Source organism: Bos grunniens, chromosome 7 (assembly GCF_055505025.1).
Source record: "Bos grunniens cultivar Pamir isolate PY7600 chromosome 7, Bosgru_T2T1.0, whole genome shotgun sequence".
Lineage (NCBI taxonomy): Eukaryota > Metazoa > Chordata > Mammalia > Artiodactyla > Bovidae > Bos > Bos grunniens.
In genome coordinates, this window is record NC_141171.1 from 75728318 (window position 1) to 75741423 (window position 13106).

General features: G+C 37.0%; 1 long non-coding RNA gene across 6 annotated transcripts in view; it reads left to right on the forward strand.

Annotated features, from left to right (window-relative positions):
* LOC147369845 (uncharacterized) overlaps nucleotides 1-13106 on the forward strand; it is a 460342-nt gene that overhangs the window by 303651 nt on the left and 143585 nt on the right. Inside the window, exons 3-4 of one of the 6 annotated variants that reach the window (XR_015168595.1) lie at nucleotides 4764-4858; nucleotides 5645-5867. The exons of 3 other annotated variants lie outside the window; for them this stretch is intronic. This is a non-coding gene — a long non-coding RNA (uncharacterized LOC147369845). Of the gene's footprint in view, nucleotides 1-4763; nucleotides 4859-5644; nucleotides 5868-12453; nucleotides 12548-13106 lie in introns of those variants that run through there. 2 more of the 6 variants (XR_015168594.1, XR_015168596.1) reach the window with 2 other exon arrangements.

Here is a 13106-nt window from a genome sequence, read left to right on the forward strand (position 1 = left end):
AGAATTCCATGTACAGAGGAGTCTGATGGGCTACAGTCCATGGGGTCACAAAGAGTCGGACATGACTGAGCGCTCCACTTCCCTTCATGCTAACTCAGCTGAAATAAGATTAATTATTTTTAGAGAAACAGGCTTACATAGTAAATACTAATGGAGGAACTTCACCTATCCACAAAAATGTGTATATCTTAAAAGGCTGAAAAAGTTTGAATGTGATGGTTGTATAGTTGTTCTGGTTATCTTTAGCTATGTACTGAACAACCTAAAACTTAGTATGTCGACTAGTATGTCTTAAAACTGTTGATTATGCCCACAAGTTTGTATTTCAGTAGATTAGGCAGAGGACAGTGTGATGACTTGTCTTTCCTCCATGATAACTTGGGTTTCTCCTGGGGTGCCTCCATTGTGGCCATATGCCTAATGCATTAGTACTAGCCATTTATTTGATCCTTTAGTTCTTTTCCGTACCATGTCTCATGGACCTGGAATGTCCACTGTAGCTTCTGCATTTAAATGTCATATGGGAGTGAAATGGTTAAAACTCATCAGGCATCTTTCTTTTCCCTGGAGTGCCTTTCTAGATAGCAAGTGTGGACTTCCTCAAAGCAAGACTTTCTCAGAGAAATTGAACTTATATGGCAGCTGTCTTATCCCAGAGCAAGTGTTCTAAGAGGCCCAAGCAGAAGATGACGGTCTCTAATAAACCAGTCTTGAAAGTCTCAGAATGTAATTTCCAGATGCAAGCTGTTGACCAAGGGTGTGTGAGTTTTCTGTGACTCGGTTAGCTGTGTAGATGATGGCTGGACTCAAGCAATTTTGATAGAACTGCATTAAAGATATCCACCTGTGAGGGAAAATGGCCCCAGCAGGGAGAATCTTGAGTTGGGATGCCTAGGTGGGCGCCTGAGAAATGAAGAAGAGATAAAACAGGAGCTCCCTGGTCAGAGATTTGTATGGTAGGCGAGGGCCCCTATATCCTCCTTCAAAGATTGCCAGCAGGTTAGTCAGTGGCAACCAGCCTAACGCCAGATCACACTTGTGTCTAGTTAGGAAATGAGATGTTGCTTGTGTCCCCTTTTCTACCTTAACATATAGGGAATGTTGAATGAGCCAGCATCCTAGGCGTAGAAGTGCAAACCATGCCTCGCCCCTCCCCTCCAGCTTCAGGAATTTATGTCAAAAATTGCTGCATGGTTTACATATAACCATTTTAATTTAAAAAGTTCTACTGGTTGAATATATATTATACTGGATTGGCCAAAAAGTTTGTTTTTTTCATAACATAGAAAAACTTGAAAAAACTTTTTGGCCAACCCAATATATATATTTATAATACCAATTTATATGTATTATGTATTTATTACTATGTATTACATTACTCTATAGTATGTTATTTACCATATATAGCAATTAGTATATATTATATCATGATGACAGCATATGTGTGTATATATACTGTATATATGCTATTGTAGTGTACATGTACTATGTATATATGTTTTATTTGTGAATATAGCTTATGAAGTATAAATATATTTTTAAAAGTCACCACTCTGATTTTTCAATTCACATAAATCTACAAGACCAGATAAGAGAATTTAGTTTCTGCTGTAGTTATGAGTCTAGATTTAGGAAATGGTATCACCTCTGGAACTGCTGCTGACTTTTTGGCTTGTATTTTGCAGAGTGTTGGGGAAGAGGAGTTTATGGAGAAAGAGCTATTTCATAGAAAAAATCAGGTTGTATGAGCAGACACAGGCTATATGAGTGGAGGAAGGAAGATACTAAATTGATGACTAATTTCTGGTTCCTGGTTCAAAGCCTTCATGAGGATCAGCCTTATTTCTTGATCTTGATTTCCATTAGATGATCATATATCTTTAAATGCAGTCCATCTTTTTCCTCAGTTACATGACTGTAACGACAATTAGAAACACCTTGAATAAAACCTCAGGATGTCTACTAGAAGTTTCTTTTAAAAAAAAAATTATTTTACTTGGAGGCTAATTACAACATTGTAGTCGTTTTTGCCATACATTGACATGAATCAGCCATGGGTGTACATGTGTCCCTGATCCTGAACCCCTCTTGCACTTCCCTCCCCATCCCATCCCTCAGGGTTGTCCCAGTGCACTGGCTTTGAGTGCCCTGTTTCATGCATCAAGCTTGGACTGGTGACCTATTTCACATATGGTAATATACATATTTCAATGCTGTTCTCTCAAATCATCCCATCCTCGCCTTCTCCCACAGAGTCCAAAAGTCTGTTCTTTATATCTGTGTCTCTTTTGCTGTCTTGCATATAGGGTCATTGTTACAATCTTTCTAAATTCCATATATATGTGTTAATATACTGTACTGGTGTTTTTCTTTCTGACTTACTTCACTCTGTATAATAGGCTCCAGTTTCATCTGATAGACATCTCTCTAAAGATGTATTTAGTTTGAGACCAAGTCAAAGTCAGTTAGTTGTGTTCAACTCTTTGTGACCCCATGAACTGTAGCCTGCCAGGCTCCTCTTTTCATAGAATTTTCCATGCAAAAATACTGAAGTGGGTAGCCATTCCCTTCTCCAAGGGATCTTCCTGGCTCAGGGACCAACCTACTGCTTGAAAGTAACTTCTCTGAAAGAGATATGCTATGACCAAATGATTGCTACATCTAAGATTATATAATATCTATAGAAATGGACAATGTCATTTTTCATTTCTAGAAATGAAACCTATCAGAATTTGTTTTCATTTTTTCTTCCTCTTTGATACTCTGTGATTCAAATGTACCAAAATCTGTTGAAAAGAAATACTTAATATAATTGTGGTAGCCAGTCAAGGAGCTGAAAAAAAATGAAATGTATCACTGATGTAAGGAAATCAATCTCCCAAATCTAAGCTGCTTTCCTTGTTTCTTCCCATTTGTTGCTATTTACCATTACCTGTCTACTTCCATGGGCAGTGGTGGTATTTATCTCTTGATGGGGTTACTTGATTTTTAAACCCAAAGACTGGAACAAACCATTTTTCACTAAAAGGTATCATTTATTTTCATTTGGGCTCTTGGGTTCTTACTACATTGAAATAATAAATAGACTTGAGGACAGGCATATTGCAAAGCATTTTTTTGGTGTTCTTGAGATGAAAACATTTATAAGAGCATGCAACCTCTGGATTCGATTTTCCCTACTGCTGTTCTTGAGTGACCTTGGGCAATTATCTCTCAGCTTGCCGTGATGTGATTGTGTGTCAGCTGAATTCAGAAACAGCTAGACGCTTCTGAGATCCTTAGATTGAAGTTGTTAACATTAAGCAACAAAGTTTTAATTGGGCCTCCATTTAGTGACAATTAGGATATTGGTACTGTTGACCATTTGGGATATAAAAAGGGCATATTCCTATATATTCAACTGGCTTGAATTATCTTTTAGGACACTTGAAAATATTAAATATAGCCCCATTCATGTCCAATAACTAGGATATGAAAATAAGATATTTTTTTAAATAGCCAGTAATTTAAAATAAGTGAACAATAAATTGGTGAATTCATTTTGATTGGCAGGTATTTGATGGACAAATCAATGATTAAAATTTGGGCATCTCAGAGACTTAAAATTACCTATGTTTTACCTTCAAATTGCCACTTGAAGACTGGGCCTACAAATTGCAAAGATTACAAATGTTTTGAAGTCTTCCGAGAAAGTTGCTACATAATTACAGTTTATTATCTTGCTGTCCTTACCCCATATAGGTTTTTATTCTAAATAATATAGTTAGTGAAAATGAATAGAAAAATGAATTCATTTTTGAGGCCTCTATCTCTCTATATATCTACCTACCTGTCTTCCTCATGTTTAGTTAGCACTCCATTCATGTTGAATGGATGTAGATGATAGAAGTAGGCAGTATAAGATAGGAAGTGGCAAATATCGTAAATTTATTAAAATAATGGAAAGTTGCAGTCCTATAGTTGGTGATCAGATCATGCTAGAACAAAAAGACACAATTTCTTCTTTCAATTGCATGGTTAGGTAAGAGGCAAGTCCCTCCAAATTGTTTATGTCTTTCTCTGTCTTCTATTGGTTTTAAATTTCATCCATAATTTATATTCTGAAGATTCCTAAATTTTAGTTCTCTGTAAAAGAATGAAAGAAGTCTTTGGAAAATCTATATGTTTATCATAATTCCTAAGATGAACATGAAAGGGAATTAGCTCATCCCATAATGATGGATCTATTATGACACAGATAGAAAGATTGTGATGTTTATAGAAAGATTAAGAGACTGAGATAGTGAAGCTACCATCCTGAAATTTATGTTCAGCTATTTGTATTCCACCTGAGTATCTTTCAGAAAAAAAAGTCAAATACCCTCCAGTGTTTTGGCATCTTAAAGTCGATTTGAGAAATATACTTTTGCAAGTAACTTGATTACTGTTCAATATATTGGCATATATTTAATTTACTTATGCCTTTTAAAATTGTCATTTTTGAGAAGTGAAAAATCATACATATTAATATTTAATAACTAATGTTATTTGTATATAAGGCCTCATTGTAAGTGGGCATTCAGTTAAATATACGTTTTGTCATGTGATTTTTAAAAATTCTGCATTTAATTTTTTATTAGTTTAATCTCTTAATTCAAATCTGTGATATTCAAGTTTTTTTAAACTTGAAGCTCGGGGGAAGGTTTTATTTGAAAATTTGGCTTTCTTCCTTTTATGCTTCTAATTGCTTCACTTGGAATTCTGTTTACACAAAAAAAATGAAGAGGACTATGAATTAACAAAATTGTGAAACCTTGCACAACAGTGTTTCAAGAAGATTTAAAAGAAAAAAAAATTGTTTCCTCCTCTGATTTGCAAGGTGAGTAAAAAAGCAAGAACTGTAAAGTATATGCAGCCTAAGATTCTGGGTCAGTTTTATGATTCCATTGGTGACAAAAAAATTGTCAGATGCTAGTAAAATTTATCAAAGGATGATCTTTGGAACGCTTGCTGCAAAATACTTTGACAAAAAAATAATGTGGTCATGTAAATTCAGGAAATGCTGATAATATGTCCCTTTTCTGGAGATTCATGAATCCTTAATCATATTAAATTTCTGAATAGTTTACTGAAAAATCAAAACCATCCAATCAAAATTTATTTTCCATGCTTTTTAAAACTAGAACTTAAAAAAATGCTATTAAGATCTCAGAGAATAATCCCCAAGAATCACTGTCGTGGAATACAGTAGGAAGAGACAGCATCAGAGCGCTGTGTACTTTACTGACCAACTTAAAAATTACACACAGAGTAACAGAGAGAAATAATATCTCTATCTCTGTATTCATCTCTATAGAGATATAGTTTATGGATATCTATATATTCATTGTAGAGAAGGATATAGATAATGCAGAGATATTTTAACTTAGTAGGTTATTTAAAGAATTTTTAAATCTTTTAGAATTGAGATTATTGGGTGAGTAGATAGCATTTTTTTAAGTTCTAGTTTTAAAAAGCATGGAAAATAAATTTTGATTGGATGGTTTTGATTTTTCAGTAAACTATTCAGAAATTTAATATGATTAAGGATTCATGAATCTCCAGAAAAGGGACATATTATCAGCATTTCCTGAATTTATATGACCACATTATCTTTTTCTCAAAGTATTTTGCAGCAAGTGTTCCAAAGATCATCCTTTGAGAAATTTTACTACCATGCCTGATGAACTATGGACTGAGGTTTGTGATATTGTACAGGAGACAGGGATCAAGACCATCCCCATGGAAAAGAAATGCAAAAAAGCAAAATGGCTGTCTGGGGAAGCCTTACAAATAGCTAAAAAGAAGAGAAGAGAAAAGCAAAGGAGAAAAGGAAAGATATAAGCATTTGAATGCACAGTTCCAAAGAATAGCAAGAAGAGATAAGAAAGCCTTCCTCAGTGATCAATGCAAAGAAATAGAGGAAAACAACAGAATGGGAAAGACTAGAGATCTCTTCAAGAAAATTAGAAATACCAAGGGAATATTTCATGCAAAGATGAGCTCGATAAAGGACAGAAATGGTATGGACCTAACAGAAGCAGAAGATATTAAGAAGAGGTGGCAAGAATACACAGAAGAACTGTACAAAAAAGATCTTCATGACCCAGATAATCACGATGATGTGATCACTGACCTAGAGCCATACATCCTGGAATGTGAAGTCAAGTGGGCCTTAGAAAGCATCACTACGAACAAAGCTAGTGGAGGTGATAGAATTCCAGTTGAGCTATTTCAAATCCTGAAAGATGATGCTATAAAAGTGCTGCACTCAATATGCCAGCAAATTTGGAAAATTCAGCAGTGGCCACAGGACTAGAAAAGGTCAGTTTTCATTCCAATCCCAAAGAAAGGCAATGCCAAAAAATGCTCAAACTACCACACAATTGCACTCATCTCACATGCTAGTAAAGTAATGCTCAAAATTCTCCAAGCCAGGCTTCAGCAATATCTGAACTATGAACTTCCTGATGTTCAATCTGGTTTTAGAAAAGGCAGAGGAACCAGAGATCAAAATGCCAACATCCTCTGGATCATGGAAAAAACAAGAGAGTTCCAGAAAAACATCTATTTCTGCTTTATTGACTATGCCAAAGCCTTTGACTATGTGGATCACAATAAACTGTGGAAAATTCTGAAAGAGATGGGAATACCAGACCACCTGACCTGCCTCTTGAGAAATCTGTATGCAGGTCAGGAAGCAACAGTTAGAACTGGACATGGAACAACAGACTGGTTCCAAATAGGAAAAGGAGTATGTCAAGGCTGTATATTGTCACCCTGCTGATTTAACTTATCTGCAGAGTACGTCATGAGAAACGCTGGACTGGAAGAAGCACAAGCTAGAATCAAGATTGCCGGGAGAAATATCAATAGCCTCAGATATGCAGATGACATCACCTTTATGGCAGAAAGTGAAGAAGAACTAAAAAGCCTCTTGATGAAAGTAAAAGAGGAGAGTGAAAAAGTTGGCTTAAAGCTCAACATTCAGAAAACGAAGATCATGGCATTCGGTCCCATCACTTTATGGGAAATAGATGGAGAAACAGTGGAAACAGTGTCAGACTTTATTTTTTTGGACTCCAAAATCACTGCAGATGGTGACTGCAGCCATGAAATTAAAAGACACTTACTCCTCGGAAGGAAAGTTATAACCAACCTAGATAGCATATTGAAAAGCAGAGACATTACTTTGCCAACAAAGGTTCGTCTAGTCAAGGCTATGGTTTTTCCTGTGGTCGTGTATGGATGTGAGAGTTGGACGGTGAAGAAGGCTGAGCGCCGAAGAATTGATGCCTTTGAACTGTGGCTTTGGAGAAGACTCTTGAGAGTCCCTTGGACTGCAAGGAGATCCAACCAGTCCATTCTGAAGGAGATCAGCCCTGGGATTTCTTTGGAAGGAATGATGCTAAAGCTGAAACTCCAGAACTTTGGCCACCTCATGCGAAGAGTTGACTCATTGGAAAAGACTCTGATGCTGGGAGGGATTGGGGGCAGGAGGAGAAGGGGACGACAGAGGATGAGATGGCTGAATGCCATCCCTGACTCGATGGACGTGAGTCTGAGTGAACTCTGGGAGTTGGTGATGGACAGGGAGGCCTGGCGTGCTGCGATTCATGGGGTCGCAAAGAGTCGGACACGACTGAGCGACTGAACTGAACTGAACTAGTGATAATAACTGGAGAAGGCAATGGCACCCCACTCCAGTACTCTTGCCTGGAAAATCCCATGGACGGAGGAGCCTGGTAGGCTGCAGTCCATGGGGTCGTGAAAGGTTGGACATGACTGAGCGACTTCACATTCAACTTTTCACTTTTATGCATTGGAGAGGGAAATGGCAACCCACTCCAGTGTTCTTGCTTGGAGAATCTCAGGGATGGGGGAGCCTGGTGGGCTGCCATCTATGGGGTCTCACAGAGTCGGACACGACTGAAGCGACTTAGCAGCAGTGATAATAACACTAATAAAGGTAGCAGTAGTATTTGTTCAGTGCACTGTTGCTAGATGTTCCAAAGTCAATAGATCTCATCTCCATTTCAAAGGTAAAAAGCAAATCAGATTATTACCTTGCCCAAAGCACTCAATGTTAATGGCAAAGGCAGTAATGAACTATTAATCTGAACTAAAACTGGCTTTAGTGCACAATCTGTGGGTTTTCATTACACCACAGTCTATACACCTGCTGAGCTTTGGTGCCTCTTGGGTAGACTGAGAGGTAGAAGAGATTATATACACAATGAAGTAAAGTATGGTCAAAGAGCATTGAGAAAGAAATGGAAATTTAAATAGATAAAGAATATGTTACATTCGTGCTCACTTGCTTCAGTTGTGTTCAACTCTTTGCGACCCTATGGACTGTGGCTTGCCAGGCTCCTCTGTCTATAGGGATTCTCCAAACAAGAATACTGGACTGGTTGCCATGTCCTCCTCCAGGGGATCTTCCCAAACAAGGGATCAAAGAAATTTTTTAGAGAAAGAATAATTTAAGTTTGTTTGAGGGGTCACTATGACTACAAGTAGTTGGTTATGTGATTTTCTCAATGGCATTACAAGGAATTAGACGGAACACTGTGGATATGGACATGGAGTCATTATTCCCAACTTAAAATAGAAAAGCATTTATAAAAGCTCTGTTGCTACCTTCTCCAACCTGAAGATAAGAAAGAGAAAAAGGAATAGAATATATTAGCTTTTTTCTCACATTTGTTAATAGTCTAAAGGAATATATTTGACTGATGTATCAGAAAACTTTGAAAATATATATAGTGTTACCTAGAATTATTGCTCTTATAATCCAAAAGCCAAATGTTAAAATATTACAAACATGGTAACAATGACCCTATATGTGAGACAGCAAAAGAGACACAGATGTATTGAACAGTCTTTTGGACTCTGTGGGAGAAGGCGAGGGTGGGATAATTTGAGATAATAGCATTGAGACATATATATATATTATCATATGTGAAACATATCACCAGTCCAGGTTCGATGCATGAGACAGGGTGCTCAGGGCTGGTGCACTGGGCTGACCCTGAAGGATGGGATGGGGAGGGAAGTGGGAGAGAGGTTCAGGATGGGGAACATATGTACACCCATGGCAGATTCATGTCAATGTATGGCAAAACCAATACGATATTGTGAAGTAATTAGCCTCCAATTAAAATAAATAAATTAAAAAAAATTCATTTAAAGCCTGCATTTCTTGGCTTGGTAGAATTCAATGAATGTACATTCCTCCAACAGTTTTGTTTGTTTAGTGTTTTAGTGAAAATATGAGAGTATCTAACTTTTTGATGTGTCAAGTCACTGGACTGGATAGATGATTGGATATACATCTAGTCCCTGGTTTCATTTTCTCTTAGTTATCTGTATTTGTTGGGCCTTTTCATTTCTCTACATAGTTCTCAGATTGTATTCTGGAATTTTGAGATTTTGATTTCTCTTAATGGCTCTCCACGATGAGCATAGTTGAAAAGGGATGGGGAGAGAAACCCGGTATGTTGCATTTGCTATGGTGTGATAGTTTTTAAAGAAGGAAATGGTCAGAGGAAGAGCCACTGATGGCTTTACAGCTGCTCTGTTGAGTAAGAAGCCACTAGCACCGTGCGTCTGGCCTGAATTGAGATGCGCTTTCAGAGTACACTGCATACTGGGTTTCAGACAGTCCCCCCAAAAGTAAAATGTCTTATTAGTAAATTTGTTAGAGATCCTATGTTAAAACTGTGATATTTTGAGTATATTGAGCTATGTAAAATGTATTGTTAAAATTAATTTCACCTCTTTCTTTTGACATTTTAAAAATCTAGTTTCTAGAAATTCTTATATTGCTCATATGGCTTATATTTTTAATGGAGAGTGTTGCTTAGAAAAATTACTGTATTTACTACATTAGTTAATAAAAGTCAAACTTGGAGTTAACTTTGAGACAAATCATTTGAGAGTTAGACTAAGTAAATGTAATGTATGATTAAAGAGGAAATTCTAAAGTATGATTAAAAAGAATCTCAGTTGTGTATAAACTTGTCTCCAAAGTCATGAAATTGTATGCATTAAATTTGTACAACTTTTTGTATGTCAATCACACCTCAGTTAAATGGTTTAAAAGATGAAAAGATTTCCAGTTTTATCTGTCGATGGCTATTCAGGAAATAATAACTGTGTGTGTGTGTGTGTGAAATGTCTGAATATTTGACAATCTTAGTTTTAATTCAAGATCTTCCTTTGAAACAATCTCGTTCTTTAAATAGATTCATTTTAATAAAACATTTAAACTAAAATTAACTAAAAGTCACCGATTTGAGTCTCTTATTCTCACAAGATGTCAGATTAACTTAGCATGGGTCACTGGGTCTTACTATGCCTGTATCATTTTGCTTGCACTCATGTTTCTCTTTCAAAGTGGTATGGCAGACCTAAATACGTACCTTGCAATGTTTGCATTTGAATGTTTTGCTATACTTCTCAAATTCAGTTTCTGCTCTGTGCCTGTGTGTAGTCATGTCCGACTCTTTGTGACCCCATGGACTGTAGCCCAGCAGGCTGCTCTGTCCATGGGATTTCCCAGGTAAGAATACTGGAGTAGGGTTGCCGTTTCCTACGCGGGGGATCTTCCCTATCCAGGGATGGCACCTGTGTCTCTTGGCAGGCAGGTTCTTCACAACTGTGCCATCTGGGAAACCCAAAATTGAGTTTATAAAAATGTAAATGTTAAGAATTATTATATTGTATTTAATTAATGTCTAGTGTTTGAAATCCCAGAAACATTTTTGTTGGCATTAAATGTAAAGTTCTAAATTTTCCTAGTTTACATCCCTATAAAAAACCTGTACCTATTTTTATTTAAGAATATCACAAAACAAATTAATAGCCAGATTATGAAAAATTTTTTTTTCCTCCAAAAATACTTGCTAGGTCTTACTTCTAGAGCATGTAAGTGAATTTTCTTATTTTTATTCCAGTCTCCCATATTGATTCTGTGATGAGATTGACCTTGTTTACTAAAAATAAATGCCTTGGAATGTGATTTAAATTCTATAGAACTTCAAAAATACCTTTAAATATAATACTTTCATATAGACCCATTATGTAAATTGTTGGTTATCAAATTATGCACCAGAAGAAAATAATTAGAATAAATTTTGTCAATATTAATTTGTCTCTACAACAGAGAGGTATGAAAAATAGGGCACAGAACTGAGACAAAATGCCCCAGATTACTTCTGTTGGTTTTATTCTCATCGTACAAAAGCTTTACACAGTGTAGTTCAGTTTAGCCTGATTGTGCCAGAACAGGTTTTCCTGAAAGACTCACTGTGGCCCAAGTGACCTATTTTGTTTTCCTTTGTATGTCTAAGGCTTTTTGTTTGAGAACTATACCTTGGAATGTGAAAGTGATTGACACGAATGGAGATGACCTAACCCACTTCTCCTCCCTGTTCTTAGCCTTGTCACTTCAGACTCAAGCTAGTTTCTCCAGGCCTGAAAAAGAAAGGAGCTGCTAGAGAGCAAGTTTATCACAGTCCTTTTTCTCTGGACCACTTCTGTTTGGCATCCACAGAAGGTTTTCTGAACTCTCCATGCAACTTATTATTCTTCACGAATACTTTCCTAGTCAGCAAGTAATAAATTGTGCTGGGCCATGTGCTGAATCTTTTACATACATTATTTTATAAAATCTCTTCACAGAAATCTTAGAAGGCAGATAACTTGTCTATGGACATGTCAGTGATAATTAGCTGTATTAGTCGGCTCTCTTGGTTGCAAGCAAAAGAAATCAGGCTTAAACTCATATAAGAAAAAGATAGATGACTTACTGACTTACATAATCAAAACCTCAGGAGTCACTCCTGGGTTTAGATATGGTTTGATCAGAGGATCCCAAGAGTTGTTCAGGAGGATTTTGTTTCTCTGGATTGCTCAGCACTGCTTTCTCATGTGTTGGCACCAATTCTCAGGCAGACTGTTCCACTGGTGGCAAAATGATGGTTGCTAGAGACAGACGAGGATGGCCTCCCTGGAGCAAGTGAAAGCCTCTATTTCTAGCAGTTTCCAAGAAGTCTTGAGGCTGGCTCAATTATTGGACCAATTACAGTTACATAGCCATCTTTGTTTGGCTTCCCCAATGGCTCAGTGGTAAAAAATCCACCTGCGGTACAGGAGATACAGGAGACATGGGTTTGATTCCTGGGTCAGGAAGATACCCTGGAGGAAGAAAAGGCAACCTACTCCAGTATTGCCTGAAAAATTCCATGGACAGAGGAGCCTAGTAGGCTAGAGTCTAAAGAGTTGCAAAGGTTGGACATGACTGAGTGATTGAGCACACACAAACAGCCATTTTTTTTTTTTTTTGGTCACAGGATAGATATGGTGAGAGGGTTAGGGTTAGGCTTGGGTCATTGGAACTGGGCTCAGCTAAGTCCTTTCCTCTAAATACAGGACTGAGAAAACTACTGGGCTGGTCTCCTAAGAAAAATGCAAAAGCTGTTTCTAGATGAATGGAGAGTTTACCCAAGGGCACAAATAATCACAGGTGTGTACTATGAGGGCCAACAGGATCTGAACCCAGGTTGTGTATCAATATGAGCTTTATTGGTGGTGGTGGTCTTGTTATATTCAAGCTTATGGTGGTAATACTGTACTATATCCTTTCCAAACTAAAATGCTCCCTTCTCAAAGTTTTTACCTACTGGCTAACATTGCCCTCTCATTAAAAAATAGCATGTACATAGTCTGAATCATTTCTTCAGCAAATTAGTTTGCATGTTGATCTTAATTTCACACCAAGATACTGAGCATCTCAGAAGCAAGGACCATTCTTTCTTCTCCTTTTGGATAATATGCAACATGTGTTTTGATGCATGTGAATTGTAACACAAATATCCTTCATGTATACTATGGTGTACACTGTTAACCTTCTGGATTTTGTAAGTATATTTTGATTTCAAAAGAATGAGAATGGCTTCTTTTCTGATAACTCAATAAACAAGCATCCTTAAGCTTGAGAGCATGCCACACTCTGAAAAACTGTTCAATGCTTAACATCACAAATGAATGTTTTCAGAATTTAGGTATTATACTCAGGAAAATCA